This window comes from Callospermophilus lateralis, chromosome 9 (genome assembly GCF_048772815.1).
Source record: "Callospermophilus lateralis isolate mCalLat2 chromosome 9, mCalLat2.hap1, whole genome shotgun sequence".
NCBI classification, from domain to species: Eukaryota; Metazoa; Chordata; class Mammalia; order Rodentia; family Sciuridae; genus Callospermophilus; species Callospermophilus lateralis.
In genome coordinates this window covers 91927868-91937541 of record NC_135313.1, presented here as the reverse complement: position 1 = coordinate 91937541, position 9674 = coordinate 91927868, and the positions used below count along the sequence as shown (strand labels likewise).

At 35.7% G+C, this 9674-nt stretch overlaps 1 pseudogene; it reads left to right on the top strand.

Moving 5' to 3' along the window:
* Positions 1-6641: 6641 nt before the first annotated feature.
* On the top strand, positions 6642-7183 carry LOC143407057 (ubiquitin-ribosomal protein eS31 fusion protein pseudogene; annotated as a pseudogene).
* The last annotated feature ends 2491 nt before the right edge of the window (positions 7184-9674 follow it).

Below are 9674 nucleotides of genomic sequence, written 5' to 3'. Positions count from 1 at the left end.
TCACCCAGACCCCAAGGTTGTGGAGCGCGGGGGCTGGGGGCCGTCAGCTTATTTTGCCTGATTCCCTCCAGTAGCCACGGCCAGGGAGCTAGTGAAAAAGGCCTCGGCTGTTGCTGCTGGTGGAGGGGGAGTTGGAGGTCAGGTGCCCCTCCTGTTTCCCTCAGCTCTGATAATCATGCCCACAGAGAGCTGGGGAGAGATTTTTGAGATTTCCCAGCTGCATGGAGAGGGAGGGCTGAGGATCCAGCGTCACACACCTGCTGTCGCCCGATTTCACTGCGGAGCGATCCTAACGGCTGAACTCTGATGACGTCAGTTCTCTGCCATGGTGGACACTGGTCTCCTTGCCAGGGTGTCCGATGGGAAGTGTGGGTCTGGTCTGTCTCTCCTAAGTACCTACCTCAGATCTCGGTCTGCTGGCCCATGGAGGCTCAGTTGGCACCTCCTCAAAGTGTTCGAAGTTTTGTTTCTCTACACTGCTGGAAGGTCTCCATAGTGCTGAGTTGCGGCGGGTCCTCGCAGGTCTTCGGCAGGTCGCCAATCAACCAGCCAGTGCGTCTGCGCACAGGGTGGCCTGGATTCACCCACGCCTGAGCACACTGTGGCCTCTGAGAAGCTTAAGCTCCTTGCTTAGGTTTCACCTCAGCCCAACTTTGCTGGACATTCCTGAGCAGACAGCATCCAGTCATTCTGAAGTCTCTCTCTGCTGGCATAGCTGAGGAGGTCACAGGAATGCTCCCCGTTACTTTCACTGCTATCAAGGTTCTTTTGTTGATCAGACGTAACTTCTGTGTCTGATTCTGCTGACAAAGCCATATATTTAGTTAAAACAAACTACTTAGAATAGTCTGATTAGGAAAACTACCTTTGAGGGGTTGTGGCTCTGTGGTAGAGCACTTGCCTAGCATGTGCAAGACCCTGGTTTTGATCCTTAGCACCATGTAAAAATAATTAAAATAAAATAAATATATTGTGTCCAACTACAACTAAAAAATAAATATTAAAAAAGAAAATTTCCTTTGAAACAACAGAAAATAAGAAAAAATAATACTAATCATAAAAACTTATTTTTTATTCTCCCAATGAAAATTTACATGGACTTCAATCTTTAGCTGAATATTCGTTAGGAAATAATTTTAAATATACAAATCATAAAGAAACTACTTGGAGAGACACTAAGAACTTGTTATTATCATCAGGTTTAACATGTACAAACATCACAGATTTGCCCATGAAACAGTAGATGTTCTCAACATTCATGAACAAACCCTCATAAAAATTAAAATATACCTTGCAACCATGTAAATTCACACTGTACACTTTTATCCACCTCACATTAGTATATTTTAATATTTATACTAGTGCATTATACTTATACATGATATTGTGACATAATCATACAAGCATTGCATAAAATTGGCTCTACTTTAGATCCCAGTACTTGCTTTATCCCTCCCCTCCTTTCTCTGTTTTTCTTTATCTACTCTACTGATCTTCCTTCTATTTATTTAGTTTTTTAAAATTATTCCTTTATGGATATAAAGTGGAAATTCACTATGATATATTCATATATGTACATAGCATTATTTTGTTAATATCTCAGTTTCTCCCTTTTTCCATCCCTCCTCCAACCCCCTCAATCTCCTTCCTCTTCTCCACTGACCTCCCTTCTATCTTCTTGGGACCCCCCTTCCTCATTTTGATTTATCTTCTGCATATGAAAGAAAACATTTGACCTTTGACTAGTTCATTTTTCTTAGCTTGAAATGACCCATCCATTTATTAGCAATTGCCATAATTTTATTTTTTTATGACTAAAACTCCATTGTGTATGTATGTGTATATATACAGTGGAAGATAAATATATTTTCTTTATACATAATATGTTGATGCACACATGGGTTGGTTCCATAACTTAGTTATTGTGAATTTTGCTGTTATAGACATTATTGTGCATGTGTCACTCTAGTATGCTGATTTTCATTCTTTTGGATAAATACTGAGGAGTCATATATCTGAGTCATACGATTGTTCCATCCTAGTCTCGAGTAGTCTCCGTGATTCTTTCCAGAGTTTACTAGTTTGCAGTCCATCCCACAAACAATTCATGACTGTACTTTTCCCCCACATTTTCACTATCCACTTATTATTTGTATTCTTGATGATTGCTATTCTAACTGGAGCAAAATGATTTGCGTTTCTCTGATTGCTGTGGATGTTGAACATTTAAAAGATATATTTGTTGGCCATTTATATTTCTTCTTTTGAGAAGTGTGTGTTTAGTTCTTTTGCCTATTTATTGATTGGGTTATTTGATTTTAATGTTCTTTATATATGCTGGATATTAAACCCCTGTCAGAGAAAAGTTGGCAAAGATCTTCCTATTCTGTAGGCTCTCTCTTCATGCCCCCATTTGCTTTGTTGTGCAGAAGCTTTTTAAATTGATGCTGTCCCATGTATTGATTCTTGGTTTTATTTTGTGCTTTTGGAGTCTTGTTCATGAAGTCAGTGCTTGCACTAATACATTGGAGTGTTGACCCTATATTTTCTTCTAGCTTTTGCAAAGTTTCTGGTATAATTCCTAGGTTTTTGATGGATTTTGAATTGCTTTTGTGCAGGGTGACAGAGAGGTATCTAGTATCCCTCTTCTACATATGGATGCATTGCTTTCCAAGTATCTTTTGTTAGAAAGGCTATCTTTTCTCCAATGTATGTTTTTGGCATCTTCAACTAGAACCAGATAACTGTGTTTATATGGATTTATCTCTTATTCCTTTTCCTATACCACTGGTCTTCATGTCCATTTTGATGACAATATAACTCATTAATGTGTTGTCATTAATAATTTCTGAAATTACTGCTTTTTTCACCATCATCTATGAATAGCCTATTCCTTACATCTGAAATGGCTTCATTCAATATTTTTTCTCTTCTCACTTATTCCTTCAAGTTGTGCAATCCTTTATATTTACTGTGATATTCAGTTTGTGCATATTTTCTTATTTGTTGTTTTTAGTTATACATGAAAGTAGGATGTATTTTGATGTATTATACATTCATGGAGTGCAACCCATTTCAATTTGAATCCTATTCTTGTGGTTATACATGATGTGGAGTTACACTGGTCAGGATGTACAAAGAAGTAAAAAACCTTAACACCCCCAAAACAAATAACCGAATCAATAAATGGGTAAGGAACTCTCTCTTTCTTTTTTAAGACATAGGCTGATATGTGAAATCTTCCTTAATTATGGCCATGTTTTCTAAGATAGTCAATGTCTCTTACCTTGGTACTTTGTCACCATTTCTACTAAATTATTACCTATCAACTGAAAATTATTTTTTACCTCTCTCTCCTTCTTCTTCATTGGAGGGTCAATCTTTCAAATCATTGTAGTATAATGACTTTATTTTTCCTACAATAAGTTCTTGCTAAGAGTTAAACACTGGAGTTTAAAGAGGAGAAACAAAAGGTGACAAAGGTAGTTTTCCAAGATGCTTTTTCTGTTCAGAGAGTTAGTGAAAGTAGTAGGCAGGAAAGGGTGAGAAATAAAGGGCAGTAGCAAAAGAGAAATAGAAGTCTTAAATGGGTATGTATTTGTCTCAAAATTAAGGGATGGATGTGGAGAGTATCATAAGTTAGTATCAAAGGTGTGGACAGAGAAAAGGGCTAAAGATTGAAAGTTGAACATATGTCAGACTATGAAAGCCTTTTTTGTAACCTTAAGATCATTGGGTGTTGGGCTGGGGATGTGGCTCAAGCGGTAACGTGCTCGCCTGGCATGCGTGCGGCCCGGGGTTCGATCCTCAGCACCACATACAAAGAAAGATGTTGTGTCCACCGAAAACTAAACAATAAATATTAAAAAAAAAAAAAGATCATTGGGTGTTGATGTTTAAAAAATCATTCATGGTTATATTTCATTGGAGAGAAATCACTCAAACCTCTGACAAGTATATGACTGAATGGAGGCAGAACAAAACAGAGGTGAACAGTGCAAAATGAAGATGATACAGGTCTGTATTGTGGAAACAATTCCAGAATTATTAGAATGTAAAATTGTCAGTGCTTAATGGAGAAAGGATTGCTGTTAATTATACAAAAATGAATTAATAATTACAAATCCAAATCTCTGGAGAAACAGTCTATTACTTCACCAAACAAAAAATAGGTGTGAAGTAAAATTAAGGAACTGTTTATGTTGCTTCCATTTACTGTGTAGTTCTTCTGTTTTACATTTTTTTAGATTAAAACTCACTTAGGTATTTTGCCTTAAATGTCCTTCTTCTCCAATCTACCATATCATGAAGAAATTATGCAGACCTGGAGATGAGATAAGTAGAGATAAGATAAGTAGAGATTCTACTTAGGAAACACAAGTACCTGGGATGAATCTCCAGTATCAATACATATCTCTCTATATATGCATATATATACATATATATGTGTGTATATATATATATATGCATATGTATGTACTCATAGATATATGTATTTATAAAATACATATCTAATAAAAGCAAACATGTTCACTTTTTAAGTTAGTAACTATGAATTTCAATATTTTAGTCACTACTCTAAGACATAATTGAAAATCTTCTATAAAATACTATGTTAATTCTATAGAATAGGGACTAAAAGAAAATACATGTTATACAATATTATAGCATTATTGATTGCCTAAGACATGATCATATGACTGACTTAGGGCACTGAATTAAGTGGGACATAAAATGGAACACATATGAGATGCAGTTAATTAATAAACTGGGTGCCCTAGTAGAATTAAATTGATTTTCTAATTTTATTTTTAAGTGGCAGGGTCTCATTGCATTGCTCAGGTTGGCCTTGAATTACTGGGCCCAAGTGTTCCTCCTGCCTCAACATCTGAAGTAGCTAGAAATATAGGAATGTGCCACCAGTATCATCTAGATTTTCATATATCAATTTCAATGACATAATACTCCTTAATACCAATAATCTTTTTGAAATATTTATCATTCCTTTAAAGGATGTGATAGAGTATGTGGACACATCTAATGAGCTACCATATATAAAATTCTCAATGATTCCCAGGTGGTAAAGGGAAAGTCAACTCCATATCAGTTATAAGAGATAACAGTATTTGTGTTTGGAAGATGCTTTTGGTGGTTACACTCATAGAGTTATAAATAATTCATTTGAATTCAGAACTATACTAAATTGAACTGGTCTAATTCCTGAATCTATTTTGTAGAAGATTCTCAATTATGAGTAGTGAGCAAAAGGTGGAAATCCAAAGTTGTTAACTCATACAAGTGACATGTTTGTTCTTATTACTTTATACATATACATATACAATTACATATATTGATGAATATATATATATGCATATATCTATGTATATATTCATATACATATATATCATCTACATATATTGATACTGGAGCTTCATCACAGGAACTTGTATCTCCTATGCATTTCAATTCTAGTCTTGTGCAGGGTAAAAAACAGGGTTCTAATTTCATTTTTCTACATGTATCTATCCAGTTTTTCTAGCACCATTTATTAAAAGGGTGCCTAGTCTCCAAGAAATATTTTTGGCAACTTTGTCAAGTATCAGATAACTATTGGTTTGTGGGTTTGTCTCTGGGTCTTCTATTCATTCCTTTGGTCTTCATGTCTACTTTTGTGCCAATATTATGTTATGCATAAATAATACTCTAATATAAAAAAGAAAGACTCATCATAAAGGTTTAGGCTAACATGTAGGCTCCATATAAAATACTTAGCAGGTGTGGTCAGGGTCAGAGTGCTCACTATATATATCACTGAGGCTTGAAGGCCAAGCAGCCAAAGCAATGTGTGGGTGCTTTTGCAGTACTGCGTGAGCTTGAAGCATATGCATTTCTGAATTAAAACAGTTATATCTTTGAAGTCGAAGTGTGAAAAACCCTGAAAACTCAAACTTGGTGGTAAAGATTAATTGTTACTAGACTGAAGGATCAGTTTTAATAGCAACATCACAGAAAAAGAATTAACAGAAACCAAGAATGGTTACAGTGGTCACATTTCCACCACCATGTGACATGAAAGTGGATAATCCTCCATGGACTTTAGACTCTACTTTTGTTCCTGGGAAATTCAAGGAGCAGGGTACAGAAAATAGCTCCCAGAAGGAAGGAACATGATTTCCTGCTTAAAGAACAGTTTAGGACCCAATGCACTAATCAGAAAAATCCAAAATGTAACCTATTTGCACCCCCTTCATAGAAGTTATACTTGTATTGAAATAGAAATTTCTGGGATTCCTAGGATAAATGTCTTAAAAGACCTAAGACAAAGGCAGGGGTTTAGCTAACTTCTAGATCACTTGACTTGCCAAAAACAAAAGTTCTGTACCCATTTTTTCTTCTAGTCTAGCCTATTGCTTGGTTTTGTCTGATGGATGGAATAACACATTGCCATTTCAGAAATACTTGAACCTCAAACTAGGAAACCTCACCTGATGTATACGATACCATAGCTCAATTTCATTGTAACTAGCATATTTATGTAAACAAGAACAGATTATAACTAGCAAGAGCATGAACTCATATAAGCCATCCTCAATCATCTTTAGAGAAAGCATCAATTTCTTACTCAATAAGAAGCCTCTTTCCGATCCGCCATCTGCGGTGGGACCGCCGCCGAGATGCAGATTTTCGTAAAAACCCTTACAGGGAAGACTATTACACTCGAGGTTGAACCCTTGGACACTATAGAAAATGTAAAAGCCAAGATCCAGGATAAGGAAGGAATTCCTCCTGATCAGCAAAGACTGATCTTTGCTGGTAAGCAACTGGAAAATGGACGTACTTTGTCTGACTACAACATTCAGAAGGAGTCCACCCTTCATCTTGTGCTGAGGCTTCGTGGTGGTGCTAAGAAAAGGAAGAAGAAGTCTTACACCACTCCCAAGAAGAATAAGCATAAGAGAAAGAAGGTTAAGTTGGCTGTCCTGAAATATTATAAGGTGGATGAAAATGGCAAAATTAGCCGCCTTCGTCGTGAGTGTCCTTCAGATGAATGTGGTGCAGGAGTTTTTATGGCCAGCCACTTTGACAGACACTATTGTGGCAAGTGTTGTCTGACTTACTGCTTCAACAAACCAGAAGACAAGTAATGTATTTGAGATAATAAAAGACATGAACTAAAAAAAAAAAAAAAAAAAAAAAAAAAAAAAAAGAAGCCTGACTCTATTTTTGATTGACATCTTGCAATAATCATGAGAGCTGTTCTAAAAAAACAGAGATATCACACCTAGGCACTTTAATAAAGTAATTTAAACAGCTAATTTGATATATTTTGTCTATTTAATATCTTTCCTCTCTATGTACAATTGACCATGTACACATTAAAACAGTCCTAAGCATCTTGGAAGTTAAAGTGTTCATTGCTGTAAGTAAAATGGTATCCTCTTGTTCTGATGGGGTATATGAGCTAGATGTAACCAAGTTAAAGTCATCTGGTGGACAATACTATGCTGATGTCATTTATCTGGAATAGGTAAATTTTTTTAAAAGTCTCCAGTTCCTCTCTAGTCTGAATATTATGTTGTAATTCATAGTCATCTAATGGGCAAATAAGTAGAAACTATTTGCAGGCTTAAAATAATAAGATTGGGGGAAGGTGGGATTGTGGCTCAGTGGTAGAGTGCTCACCTAGAATGTGTGAGGCCCTGCATTTCATCCTCAGTACCACATAAAAAATAAATAAGTAAAATAAAGGTATTATGTCCAACTACAACTAAAAAATAAAATGTTAAAAAATAAGATCAATAAAAATAATAGTAATAATAGTCACAGTATTTTCAGTTAATGATGCAAAAAGAATGTGCTAGGCACTGAATTAAATGCCATATACATTATATTACAAATGATGAACCCAGCCTAATTCCATCTTAAAATTGGGAGCCATCTCATCACAAAGTCATAAAAAGTTAATTTCTGTTTTACTATAAATTACTGAGATTTCTAAACTTGTTTGGAATTCCTGCCTATGCTCTGAACTTACCCATGCCTGGCTCTCCTTGACCAGATAACCACCCTTTCTAAAACCTTAGTGGCACCTCATAAATCCTGGCTCCTCCTGACCAAATAACAACCTTCCCTTAAACCTCAGCAGTGCCTCATAAATTTTGATGTTGGGATCTGAATTTACTCCCTACCTGAAATATCATGCCATGTAGATCATTATCTACTATCTGCCTTTGTATTATGCTTGTCAAAATCCTGTTATCTGTAAGTTCTCAAGACACCACCCCTTTGCAACATTTTGTGCAATAAAATCTTGTTCCTGAAAAGTTGATATGCTGGTTTCTAGCCCAGGTTTGGGAGAGACAGTTGCTGGTAACCAGCTTTCTTTGTATACACAATACAAGCTTGCTTTAATTTGATTTAAAATTGGAGTTGATAGTCTTTTCTTTGTGTGATAGTTCAACACAAACACCCATCAAGGATATATCATCTTCCTTTTCATATCAGGAAACGTATTTGGTTATAAGTAATATTTCCAATGTCACACACCTAGCAAGTGTGAAAGCTAGGAATTAAATCCTATCCCCTTTGAATTTAAAGCTTATCATTTTTCTCTTTTTAACCCACTTATGATTAATCTTCATTAAACAAAATTCTTTCCAATTAAAGCCATTACTACCCATGCTAGTTAAGAAAGCATCAAAATGCACTAAAAATGATAAGGTAATGGAACCAAACAGCACTATGTAAAAGCAATTTATAGTCACTTATGGATAATATGACATCAATATTCATCAGAGAAAGCAATTCAAAGCAAGTCATCCAATATAAAATGACTTTTGATTCCTATTTATGTTTCTTTTTAAATTTTTAAAATACATAACAATAGTGGAATGCATTACACTCATTATTACCCATATAAGCACTATTTTTCATAACTCTGTATATAAAGTGTGTTCACACCAAGTTATGCCATTATACATGTACTCTTTTTTTCATTACAATTATTAATACACATATATACCACAATTTTTCATCTGTTTATATATAAGGTATGTTGACACCAAATTCAAATCTTCACACATGTATTTTGTATAATGATAATCATCACATTCCACCATCCTTGCTATTCCCCTTCCTCCTCCCTTTCCCTCCCACTCCTCTTCCCTATCTAGAAATAATCTTCCTCCCATGCCCTCCCTCCCTATCCCACTTTAAGTCACCCCCCTTATATCAGAGAGAACATTTGTTTTTGGGGGGTGATTGGCTAACTTAACTTAGCATAATCTTCTCTAACACCACCCATTTACCTGCAAATGCCATGATTTTGTTCTTTTTTAGTGTTGAGTAATATTCCATTGTGTATAAATGCCACATATTTTTTTATCCACTCATCCACTGAAGGACATCTAGGTTGGCTCCACAGTTTAGCTATTGTGAATTGTGCTGCTATAAACATTGATGTGGCTGTGTCCTTGTAGTATGCTATTTTTAGGTCCTTTGGGTATAGTCTGAGAAGAGGCAAATGGTGGTTCCATTCCTAGATTTCCAAGGAATCTCCATACTGTTCTCCAAAGTGGCTGCACCAATTTCCTATTTATGTTTAGCACTTTAAAAGGAACATTATGTAAGATCAAGTTGTAAAATGACCAGAAAAGGAAAAGCCTAGCAAGAAA